The sequence below is a fragment of the Staurois parvus genome, unplaced genomic scaffold, assembly GCF_062004578.1.
Source record: "Staurois parvus isolate SC_StPar_1 unplaced genomic scaffold, SC_StPar_1.0 ptg000205l, whole genome shotgun sequence".
Taxonomy (NCBI): domain Eukaryota; kingdom Metazoa; phylum Chordata; class Amphibia; order Anura; family Ranidae; genus Staurois; species Staurois parvus.
In genome coordinates this window covers 4,015,979-4,029,508 of record NW_028318001.1, presented here as the reverse complement: position 1 = coordinate 4,029,508, position 13,530 = coordinate 4,015,979, and the positions used below count along the sequence as shown (strand labels likewise).

Here is a 13,530-nt window from a genome sequence, read left to right as displayed (position 1 = left end):
AGATTGTACACATAGTAAATAAATAAAAGCTGATTATCAGCACTCCTGTCAGTGGTAAATGGTTTGTCTCATCCCTACTACTAATCCATCTGCAAGAGAGTGTGTCCTTTTGAAAAACAATAGCTTTACTGGCTGGATCAGCGGATGAAAATAGAAGAAAGACTAAAAAAGAAAACTAATGCAGCCATCACATTCAAGAATTGTTAAGCTGCAACATATTAAATATTTGTGTTTGGGTTTGATACTGCTTTAATCCATTGCATAAAGGTTCAGCATAGCGCTTGGGGAAGATGCACCATTTGTTTATACTGTTCAGCTGCGCAAGGGTCCATAAACACAAGATGAGGGTTAGGCAGGTGCTGAGAATCTGCTGACACTTTAACCTGGGTAGATGAGCATTCTCTTGGTTTGCATTATCCAGGTGGTAGTCATAATCTGGAATTAAGTGAAAGGGAGACGTGGAAACAATGTGTCACTCAAGGGCTAATAATGACTATGGCTGACACTGATTGTCTTTTTGATGTAAAGCCATTCATTCAACTGGCTGGCCTGTTCAGAGCTGACAGCCTCTCTGTTCTTCAGTACTTCTATGTTAGAAAGTACAGCAATGTACTGTTAATGCAGTGCTGAAGTATGCAAAGAGTGCTCTAGCACTGTAACATCTCAATTTAGTTTCAAAAGATGTTTTATAACATTTTTATATAAGCAGCTCTTAGTAAAAAGAATACCCGATGATCCTGCCAATAGGGTCCTTGATCAGACACTTCCTAATATATGGTGACAAGTGTCTTCTGCATTGTCACCCAATATATGTGGAAGCCAAGACTGTCTCATCAAAGCCCCTTTGTATAGTGCACCCCTACCTCTAGTCTATTTTGGGCCTCCATGTTGGAACATATACAGTATGTAGCAATGGATAAATTGAGGACAGGTATGCTCTCAACTGACAATCACTTTGACATTACTTTAATATCTGCGTATCTGGACTTTTGAGTAGAACTTCAGAAACTATTGTTCCCTGAGGAGGAAGTTTAACTTATTTCTCAGACCTCTTGTACATGGTAGCCTGAAAACGCTCAGTACAGAATTTTTTTTTTTTACCAATCTAAAATGCAGCCCATTGTTTAGAATGTTCCTGTACACACAGAAGCATAAACAAGCACTGGGTATTAATGAATCAAAAAAAACAATCTGCATTGCCAGTAAAGGTAACTTGAGTCCAGTCCACCCATAACTGAAGTCTCAGCTTTTGGCACATGCTGTAGAGTTAATCCTAATAGTTTCTATAGTTTCCTATATTTACCAGTGACCCTATATGTGAGATATCTGTGTCTGTACAATATCTGTGGCTGTTACAAGGGGTCTCAATCTCCTCATTAGATATTTTGTATTCATTTTGATTTACTTTTGCAGGAATAACACAGTATTTCCCTCTTCACAAAGTTAAGTTAACATTCACTCTGCAAAGTAAGCACTCTTTACGTATGCATGAATATATTTCTGGCATGCCACAATTTACAGTGACACTACAAAAAGTACCTTTGCCTAGGCTGAGATGATGTAATAAATTTGCTTCATGCATTAGGAACATTCCCTCCCTCCTTTAGTGATCAGACTGCAACACTGTACATTTTGTAGCAAGTTACAAAGAGATAGGCTGCAGTAGGGACTGACCTGTGTCAGAATTTGTTAAGCCAATAACTGTACAGGCACCATGATTTACTTAATTGTGCCATATCTGAGCCACCATGAATGTCCAGGTTAAAGTGGTTGTAAATGTAGAAGGTTTTTACCTTCATGCATTCTATGCATGAAGGTAAAAAACCTTCTGCATGCAGCCTCCCCCTCAGCCCCTTCCTTATACTCACCTGAGCATGATCCCGATCCTAATCCAGCAATGTGCACGAGAGCCAAGGCTCTCTCCTCCCTCTTATTCCTCATTGGCTTAGATACAGCAGTGGTTTGCTGTGGGGGCACTTAGCGGGTGGATAGGAGGAGCCAGGAGCGTCAGAGGGGAACCCTCGAAGAGGAGGATCAGAGCTGCTCTGTGCAAAATCTTTGCTCAGAGCAAGTAAGTATAATGTGTTTGTTATTTTAAAGAAAAATAAACTGAACATTTAATAACACTTTAAATATGCTGACCCTGGAAAATGCTTGGACAAAGATGGCTCCATCCTTCTGGAGAGATAAGCAAATGAAGGGAGTTCCGGTTTTCTTTGTGAGCGGCAATAAATACCTATAAGAGATAAATTTGCATATTATTTATCATAAATGCACTTAGAGTGGACCTTGGACCCAGTATCTGATATATTTATTTATATGACACAGTCGACCACCTGCTCCTCCTCAGTAAACTCCACTCCATAGGCCTCCATGACTCTGCTCTCTCCTGGTTCTCCTCTTACCTTTCTCAGTGCACTCTCAGTGTCACATACAAGTCCTCCTCCTCCGCTCCGCTTCCTATTTCTATTGGGGTACCCCAAGGTTCTGTTCTTGGACCACTCCTTTTCTCTCTCTATACCTCCTCCCTGGGCCAACTGATAACCTCCCATGGCTTCCAATACCACCTCTATGCTGAAGACACCCAGATCTATCTCTCCACTCCCAGCTCACCCCCTCAATCTCCTCACGTATCACAAATCTATTAAGCAACATATCAGCATGGATGTCACATCACTACCTTAAACTCAATCTTTCAAAAACTGAGCTTGTAATATTTCCTCCTCCCCGATCCCCCACTCATAACTTTACCATTAAGATCAACAGCACTACCATTGGTCCTTCCCCTCATGCCAGGGTGCTAGGCGTAATCTTAGACTCTGACCTCTCCTTTGGGCCCCACATCCACTCACTGGCTAAATTCTGCCGCCTCAACCTACGGAACATTTCCAAAATTTGCCCCTTCCTGACCAATGACACCACAAAACAACTTATCCACGCCTTGGTTATATCCCACCTCGATTACTGCAACTCCCTTGTCACTGGTCTACTGTTACACAGGCTATCCCCCCTTCAGTCTATTATGAATGCTGCTGCTAGACTCATACACCTTACCAACTGATCAGCGACTGCTGCCACTCTCTGCCAATCCCTTCACTGACTTCCAATAACCCAACATATAAAATTCAAAATACTAACCACAGCATACAAAGCCATCCACAACACTGCCCCTAGCTACATCACCAACCTCATCCACAGATACCGCCCAAATCGCCCCATGATATCCTCCTCTCTAGCTCCCTCATCACCTCCTCCCACGCTCGCCTCCAGGACTTCTCCAGAGCCTCTCCCATTCTCTGGAACTCCCTACCACAGCATGTCCAGTCAGCCCCCACCCTGTCTGCCTTTAGGCGATCTTTGAAAACTCACTTCTTCAGGGAAGCCTACCCCACCTCCACCTAAGAACTGTACTTGAATCACCTCCGCCAGATAATCCCCCACAGGTATCACCTTTTGTATCATCTCCCCCTTCCTTTAGATTGTAAGCTCCACGAGCAGGGCCCTCCTATTCCATATGTACTGAAATGTATTGTAATTGTACTGTCTCCCTTATATTGTAAAGCGCTGCACAAACTGTTGGCGCTATATAAATCCTGTATAATAATAATAATATGATGTATTCTCTGTATTAAGGTTAAAAAAAACCTTCTGTGCTGCAGGATCCTCCCAACACCCCTGTATACTTACCTAAGCTTGATTTTGATCCAACGCTGTGCCCATGAGCAGCAGCTCTTTCTGCTCTCTCCCTCCTTACAGGGCATATTGATAGCAGTGGGAGCCATTGGCACCTGCTGCTGTCAATCAAGTCCTGTGACCAGGATATATACACAGACGCACAAGGTCTATAAACGCAAGCAGAACAGCTCGGGATTGAGCCCACATGAGCGCCCCCACAGGAAGAAGCTTGCTACAGGGACATTTGCCTAAGAGGTGGAACCAGTAGTGGCGGCGGTGGACCCCAGAAGAGGAGGATAAAGGCTGCCGAGTGCAAAACCATTGAACAAAGAAGGTAAGTAATGTTGTTTATTAAAAAAAAGAAGGTTTTACAATCACTGTAAATAAACCTCAGTGAGTGACTGATGGGGAACAGGCTTGCAGATGATGGAAATAAAACTCCCAACCTGCATAATTGTTCTTGGCCAGTAACAGGCTAACAAAAAGGCAATATGATAAGCATTCAAAAGAGCCAACAACACGGAAAAGCACAATCTTATTTTGAATAAAGATTAGATTGTACCTTTCTGGGTTGCCGGGTCTTTTGAATACTTCCTATCTGAATGGTTTGCAGAGGCTTAAATTTGGGTACCGATATGGGACTTTATCTCATCTAACAAGTTACATAGGGTAGCAGTGCTATCAGCTTTGTTTTGCTTAACAGGGTAAGCATGACAGCCATACAGGGGAATGTTCCCTTTAATGTATACAACACAAAAAAATAGGCAACATGGAAATGAAGGTTAGTCCTGGATTCCCTTTATACCGTTCTGTTTTTGGAGTGACATAACCGTTCCACATTTGATTTATGTGACCAGATTACTACGCAAAGAGACACAGTTGTACAGTTGCTTTCCTTCCAGTGCCTCCTACAGCAAAACATTTCCACTACTTTGGATGGAAATGATAATTTTTTTGTTTGGCTGTTTGTTTTCTAGTAAATTGTAGACAATGGTATTTTTGATATGTGGTCTTTTGCTCATTGCACCAGTTCATATACACAACAGTTGCTTAATTTGGGTGGCAATTTACAGAAAATATTGTCTATATGTCTCCATGAAATAGCCTGTCCAGATGCCCTCTAACAAACAATAACAAAAAAAAAACGATGAATTTGGACATGACTCAAATTCTCTACAAAATCCTTGATAAATAAATAGGGCTGTTAGTTTAGTTCAAACTGTCAGTTCTCCAACAATTTCAAGGCCTAAAAAAATGTCTAAAGTGCCAGATGCCATTATGTGTTATTCATTTTAGCACTATGTTCTGGTCTTTTCTGGAATCACTATAAACTTCCATCTGCATATTAATGGAATTTAGCGTATTCCTCCCTCTCTGTTTCTTTTTGAATCACCACCAGGCATGCAAACACAATACACCTACAAAATGTCATCTCTATCATAGTTATTTAAAGGACAAATTAAAGAGAATATTTGAAACACCATGTTAAATGCACATTTATAAAATAACATTTGCAAAATTATTTCAGTTGATTTTAGGTTACATTTACAAATAGTAGATTTAGTGGCTTAACAAGATTCCAAGGGGATCTATACTTCAAAAGCCATGAAACTATGTATTTTTAGAGTAAGGAGAAAATGATGGACAACAACCTATGGGAACCTAATAGAAATTCATAAGCCAAAAATGTATCTTTAGCATTATAGTGAAAACTGATTTTGATTTTTTTTTTGCATGACCTAGTACTCTCTCTGAGGGTCAGGACCTAATTGGGCCCTTTGTCATCGTTTCATATAGCCCAGTTTTTAAACGTATCTTGAAGTAAAATAGTATTTAAAAACATGAAATAAAACTGTAATTTTCATATTTCCTTTGTAAAAATATGAAACATGGCTAAAGGGAACAATAAAACATGTTTCCATAAATATTAGTCATGTATTTATTAGAAACTGACATCCGATATAGAAGAGGGACCATGTGCAAGGAAGATGCAAAAGAGAATTTGGCTTAAAAGAGGAAGTGTTCCTCCAAAAGAAGGTGATCAAGTCGAACTCAAATCCCTCAGGATTTGAAGGGAAGGTGCAGAAACCTTTAGATATTCAGGTACAGTTATGTTAATGGATGAGATTACAAATCTGGAAACACCAAAACCCACACTATTATGCAAATACCAACTTCAGCTAGGAAATTATTGCTTCAATTATGGACTTGGTTTGAAGCAAGTTCTGATCTGGCCTTTCTTGGCTTAATTCTGACTTAATTTAAGACTGGTACATAATACTGAGAAGTTTTTTGTTTTGCATACCATAATGGCTGCCAGAAAGAGTCATTATAGAAACAGCAGGAATATCCACTTTGGAAACAGCAGGACTACCCACTTTTCTAAACTGGACATCCTCATTGAGGGCAGAGATTATTGTCAAATAATATTTGCCTAGAAAAATTTGTCTCTGGAACAATTAAATTACCGATGGACTGACAATCGATTTTTAGTATGGTAGCTTTCATTACCAGACATACTAATACCTGGTGACCATAAATGTGATTGCTTAGGCACTAACTGTTATAGAGTAAAAACTCTCTTTCCCTCCTCTTCATTGTTGCCCTGTGTACCCAGTGACATTTCTGATGGAGACTTCAAGTGGCCAATGCAACATACACAGGCATGATCCACTATTATCACTATCAGCTGTCAGGTTGTCATCACTGAAGTATAAGCATGTAAGCAGGATGTGGCTGCAGGAGATCAGCATTACTGAAATGCAACAAAGGATAAAAAAGTAAAAGTGACCCTGTTGGGGGAAAAATAGCATTACTCCCTAAAAGTGCCAACCTTAAACTTACATTTCTGGTGGGTGGTTTTCTAAAACTTTGGTCTCTGTCAAAGTTCTGTGCATTGATACTATCCCGCAGGTCTGCGTTTTAAATAGCATGCCTCCTGATGACTGCTTTGGTTCCTTCTTCTGACTTATTTTTCACTACTATGTCCTACAGCAACCAGGGGTTGGAAGGAGGAACCAGAGTAGCCAGAAAGTGAACTATATTATCAATGTACATACTGTAGCTCAACAAGAGAGCTTGTTTCAGCAAGCTGGCCACCAAACTATTAAGCATAAACCTGCTTCTATACAGGGCATTGTTGTTCTGATTGTTTTAACTACGTGAGAGGTTTTCTCTAAAAACAAGAATTGTAATTTTTTTAAATGACAATTATTTATGATCTACAGCATTTGGATAAAGAAAAGCAGAGTTTACATCTACTTCAAGGGCTGTGTTAATAACTACCCAGAGGTAGTGATCTCTCTACAATACAAAACTTTATAATACAAAAGTGAGTTTCTACTTTGGCCTCACCATGATGACCTAGAAACCCACCTTTTTATCTTGATTGGAAATAAATAATAATAGGATCTGTGTCTTTGGAAGGCTAGCTCACCTATCCATAAGATATGTTACCTGTAGAACTCCAATTTTTCCAATTTCATGATTTAGAACACCAACTGTACTGCAGGGGAAAATTGTGAATACTAAGTTCACACGGATAGTTATATAGATAGTTATAAATATGCAAGAATACAAAGGTTATGCATGTTGCATAACAACTCAAAAAAGTAGTGATGCCATGAACTTAAAATCATAATCCAGAGATCAACAGAATATCAATATTTACATATCCAGTAGCATTAGCAAAGTAAATCATCAACCAGGCATAGCCTGCAGAGACAACATGGTCTTGAAAGAAAAGATGCTATCATAGATAGCACAGTTTCTCACAAAATATCCTTTGCAGAATAAAACCTAGTGGAGCTAAAGTAAGGAAAATAAAAAAGTAATAGGAAGTCCAGGAAGAAAAGGGGATGGGTAGGAGGGAGTAAGGGAAAACCAAAAGGTGGACAAACACCGGAAGGGGACCAAATGCAATGAAGGGAATGTAGAGGAAGTATCTGCTTCTTCCTCTACCAGGTCCAAGAGAACAGTTCATGCCTGGGCAAAAATACTTTAAGCTAAGACATTTCCATCAAATATGTATGTTCAGGAGTGTAGAAGAATTCATACCACTAAAACATTTTTTTTTTTTTGCAAATACTTTTTTGTTGTTGAAATGAAATCCTCAGTTCTGTTGATGTCAATGATTTTAGTCATCCAGATGGCAATGGAATGCATCTGTTGTTGTTTCTGAAAGTCCAGAATACAGCTCTGTGCTGCTTTGGGTAGAAGTGGCACAATCAAGTATTGGAAGGTTGAGCTAGGGGTGGTATGGTGGTGCAATAAAAAGAAAGCAGGCTCCAATGGAATCTCACAGTCTGTGAATTTCTGGGTGATGTGTCGCACGGCAGTTAATTTTAATAGATAGTTAATTTTAAGATTCATCTATGACCTGTCAATAGTGGGAATCCATATCTAATCTGGATTCATGTGGATCATTTTTATTTTTCCCTAGTCATTAAAGATCTAGAAGAAATAATGAATACTTTACAATCTGAACTTTAGATCAACAGGATACTAAATTTACCTACAATAAATGCCTACAAAATCAGCAAAAGTTACATTACTTACCTTCAGTGAGATGTGTCCCTTGAGCTACTGTGTCTTCCTTTTGATGAAATCTTCCTCCTCTGATGCCCCCCACCTTGGCCACTGTATTCTTCTGGTGTGATGGGGGTTAATAGAATTAAGGGGCTGTGACAGTCATACACTAAGAGTTCTTGACTATGCCTGCGTTTTATGCCCAACTGCTCTATTTATGGAAGACAATACTACAGCTTCTATGAATGAAACACCATCTATGAATGGAGGGGACAGATCTTTCAATCATCTACCTGTCCATCATTCATAGATCCTGTGTCATTATGGGAACTGTAGTATGGACCACTTTGAATGGAGAAGCTGAATGGGAAGAGTGAACATAGTTGAGCACTCTTGAGGTGTACGGTTACAGTCCCTTAGTTTTATTAACCTCCACCATATCAAAATATTATGGTGGGGAAGGGGGAGGCATCAAAAGGGGAAGATTTTGGTGAAAGGAGTATACAGCAGCATAAGGGATACATCTCACTCAAGGTAAGTATTATCCCTTGTTCTGACTTTTTATATTTTTGTTTTAGATAAACTTAGGCTTCCAAGGCAGACTTTGATGAATTTAAGGCATTTCCACAGACATGTTCGAAGCATGCTAAGACTTGTACTTCCTCGACAGCTGGGCATACTCAGGACTTTCATGAGCATTATAAGAGGTCTTTATCCAGCAAAAATAAAATTTAAGACTTAGTTACTCATTAACACCATGGTAAAAGTACACAGCAATTAGGTCCCCAAAGTAACATTTGCTTAGAATTTAACTTTAAAGGACAAAAGTTATTTATGCACTATACCTTTGTTTTAATTTTGAATCATTAAAAAAACACCCACTCAACCTACAAAACAACAGATGGCTGACTTTACCTTTTTATTGATAAATAACCAGAAAGGTCAGCGAAGAGATAAAGACTTGTTTTTAAGCTTACGTAGCATGGCAATAAAGGCCTGCCTTTGTTATATTTGAATTGGAATATGAGAAAAAATATTGGATAATGCTCTGCTTAATTCCTCTTGGTGCTATGAGCTCACAGTAAATAAAACCATTATTACATTTGCATATTCTAGATTTATGCTTCACTAAAATGGTTAGATGTCCTGTTACCAGGGTAGGTGTGAAAGGCAGTTTATGACATTTTACCCTGTTCAGTTCGATTTGTACACACTTGTTCCAGTACTGGTAGGAGCGTTATCTTTTTATTTGAATCAGACACCTAGAATGTTTCTACTCACCCATTCCACTGGTGAGTAAAAATAATCCTTGATGCATATATCATAATCACATGGAGCACGTGCAAGTACATTTAAATCAAACAGAAGTTTGCATTGAAACTCATAGGAGGTACATTTTTATGCAGCTGGCCACTCTGCTTGTATGAAATTTTATGGTTGTCAATATCCTCATTTTCTGATTGACCACACACACAAGCCTAAAAAACTGCAAGCCAAGTGTTCCCTGGTCCCCAGCACAGCCCTCTACAGATCTCAGTAAGGACTCATGTAACAAGGATCTGCATTCCCCGCAATGAAATGCTGTGCCACCTACTGAATCTTCCTGCAAAGGATGATGCATTGTCCAAAATAAATGAACGGCCTGACAGCTTTTATAACATTTTAGACTCCCACAGAACAAGCATGGCAAAATGTTTGCTATTACATTTATTACTTTAAAAACCCTCTTGAGTTCAACAGGGGACATGCTATGTCTGTAAGCCTTTGACTGAGATGCCAATGCTGACCTCTGTTTGTGGAAATGCTAGCTTCTTGGCTATCTTGTTGATCCTTGGGCTTCAATACACACACTGGAACACATATGCAAAACAAGAGTTTGCATTTCATCAGCTGCATACTTCCTATGGGCCAATGACTGGATAACTACAGATACCAGTGACAGCCAGGTGAATAGCATTTTCAGAAAGAGTTCAGCAGTAGTGCTTTCTCATTACAGGTTACGTTTGAATTGTAGAAGTTTGGGTCATTATCATCCAGAGGGCTTCTTTGGTGCACTAAAGAGGGTTTGCAAGTTAATGTATATGTAAACTCTCACCTTGTAAAACCCATTCAGTTTAAAATAGAAACGAAAGACAAGAAAGGCAAACCATATGTGTATAGAAATAAAAAACATAATATATATACTTTTTACCCATTTTATAAGTGATTATATTCACTCTGTTCACAGCTGCATAAGAGCTGGAAGAGGAGAAACAGCATCACACTGACCCTCCAAGTAAAAGGCTGTGTAGAATGGGGGTAGGGAAGCATTTCATAGCAAGTCTGAGCATTGGAGAAGAGTAGGCTGAGTTCCCAGCATAGCTAGAGAACTGAGGTGTTCGTTTATGAACCAGCAGTAATAGATCGCTGCTCAGTTCTCCGGTATTCTCGGAGAACACAGTTCTTCTGTGAATGCCGTTTATGAAGCATATGTAGATCAGTTCTCCAAACGAAGGGAGAACGGTCTAAAAACGCTGGAAAACGGCTGATTTTACTATAATCTCGCGAGATTACAGTAAAAGATCAGTTTACTAAGCAGATGTAAATTATCTCTGCTTAGTTTGTGGTCCCTCCAATTCTCCAGCTCTGGGCTGGAGAATCTGGAGGGAGAACACAGATCTCCAGAGAAGGGCTGAACATATTCTCCTGGGTGTCATAAACTGTGAATGACCAGAGAATACAGTTGTGACCAAAATTATTCAACCCCCAATGCTGTAAAGGGGTTTAGGGACTATAGTGTACATTTGGAATTGTATTCAGAATCAAATCCTACAAGGACGTTGTAACTACCCAAATGCAACTAAAATGACATCAATTGTTTATGTAATACAGTAGTAAATGGTTCTTATGTGGTTTCTTCATTGCCACAATTATTCAACCCCTTAAAGACTACCACTCTGAAGAACAGAGGTTCATACAGGTGCTTTCCATCAGGTATTGAAAACACCTGTGGATGTCACCGAGCAGCAATCAAGCATAATAAGCACCAATTAGGCAGCTTTAAAATGACTGTGATACTCAGCTCCTTCTAGACATTTACTGGTGTGGTTACAAACATGGTGAAGGCAAGAGAATGGTCCAGGAAGACAAGAGAAGAGGTGATTTCTCTTCACAGGAAGGGCAATGGCTATAAGAAGATTGCAAAGATGTTAAACATACCAAGAGACACCTTAGGAAGCATCATTCGCAAATTCAAGGCAAAGGGCACTGTTGAAACGCTACCTGGTCGTGGCAGAAAGAAGATGCTGACTTCGACTGCTGTGCGCTACCTGAAGCGTAGAGTGGAGAGAAGTCCCCGTGTGACTGCTGAGGAACTGAGAAAAGATTTGTCAGATGTGGGTACAGAAGTTTCAGCCCAGACAATAAGACGCACACTGCGTAATGAAGGCCTCCGTGCCAGAACTCCCAGGCGTACCCCCTTGCTGTCTCCAAAGAATAAGAAGAGTCGACTGCAGTATGCCAAAAGCCATGTGGACAAACCACAAAAGTTGTGGGATAGTGTTCTGTGGACTGATGAAACAAAATTAGAACTGTTTGGGCCCATGGATCAACGCTATGTTTGGAGGAGGAAGAACAAGGCCTATGATGAAAAGAACACCTTGCCTACTGTGAAGCATGGTGGAGGGTCAATCATGCTTTGGGGCTGTTTTGCTTCTGCAGGTACAGGGAAGCTTCAGCGTGTGCAAGGTACCATGAATTCTCTTCAGTACCAGGAGATATTGGATGGAAACGTGATGCAGTCCGTCACACACCTGAGGCTTGGGAGACGTTGGACCTTTCAACAGGACAATGATCCCAAGCATACCTCCAAGTCCACTAGAGCATGGTTGCAGAGGAAAGGCTGGAACATTTTGGAGTGGCCATCGCAGTCACCAGACTTAAATCCGATTGAGAACCTCTGGTGGGACTTAAAGAAAGCAGTTGCAGTGCGCAAGCCTAAGAATGTGACTGAACTGGAGGCCTTTGCCCATGAAGAATGGGCGAAGATACCCGTAGATCGCTGCAAGACACTTGTGTCAAGCTATGCTTCACGTTTAAAAGCTGTTATAACTGTAAAAGGATGCTGTACTAAGTACTAAGATTGAATGTCACTTGGGGGTTGAATAAAACTGATAATGCTGTGAGCACAGAAAAGACATTTGTGGTTATTTCATTATAACTGTTATGTTATATTTGTCTGACCTACAAGTGCCTCTTTAATGTAAATGTAAGCAAGATGACTGAATGATCAAAAGCAATGTCAAACTGGCCAAAACACTCAATTTCAGTGGGGGTTGAATAATTTTGGTCACAACTGTAGCTGTGATCCTCTGAATCTCAGCTATTCTGTGTGTCATAAACGGACACCTGACTGTGGTGTGTTCTCATTCTTAGTGTGGCCAGTTTGTAATAGGAAAGCAGAGGGTCTGACAAGCACACCATGGATTTCACACAAAGAGAACAGGAAACAGTACTTGTTCATACAAGTAAATGGTACAGCAGGCACATATTAGGAATATGAAATGTTGGGCTAAAATACTCTTAAATAATGATCTACACAGCATGTGATGAGGTCCACCCCTAGCCCACTGTATTGTTTATTTGGCTACTGGTTGACAGTTTATATAGGATTGCTATTGTAGTGGTTTTTTTTTTGGTCAGCAGTTATCTGTCAAACTGTTATCCTAATTATTAGGGAGTATAATGGAGCTGATAAATGTATAAAAACTGAACTGATCTTAAAGTGCAATCCACCTTAACGCCTTCATGATGGAGGGTAAAACAATTGTTAATGTCTGAACACCGTTTTGCAGTGTTAGTAAAACTGTGCATGCCATTGCAACTACTTAGTCTGTCAGGGTGAATTATAACTTGTTTCTTTTCAAGACAAATTGGGCTTTCATTTGGTGATAAGTGGTACTGGATATCTCCTAATTTGTTTTAATACCATAAGGAAAACTGGCACAAAATAGTAAAAAAAATCTTTTTTAAAGGTTATCTATATATTTCTTGCTATTATCATAACCTACCACCAAAGAACAACTCAAAATAAATTGTGTATGTGTATGTTAGTTGTTTGTACCTGTAGTAGTGCACTTTCTCAAAGTGGAAAAGATGCAATGGGGGAGATTTACTAAACCTGGAGAGCGCAAAACCTGGTGCAGCTGTGCATGGTAGACAATTAGCATCTGTCATCAGCTTGTTCAATTAAACTTTGACAATAAAAACTGGAAGCTGATTGGTTTCTTTGCAGAGCTGCACCAGATTTCGCACTCTCCAGTTTTAGTAAATAAACCCCAATGCATCTTT

General features: G+C 39.8%; 1 protein-coding gene across 7 annotated transcripts in view; it reads left to right on the top strand.

Annotated features, from left to right (window-relative positions):
* The window catches only part of ST18 (ST18 C2H2C-type zinc finger transcription factor), a 394,399-nt gene that overhangs the window by 325,058 nt on the left and 55,811 nt on the right, over positions 1-13,530 (top strand). The window lies entirely within an intron of this gene.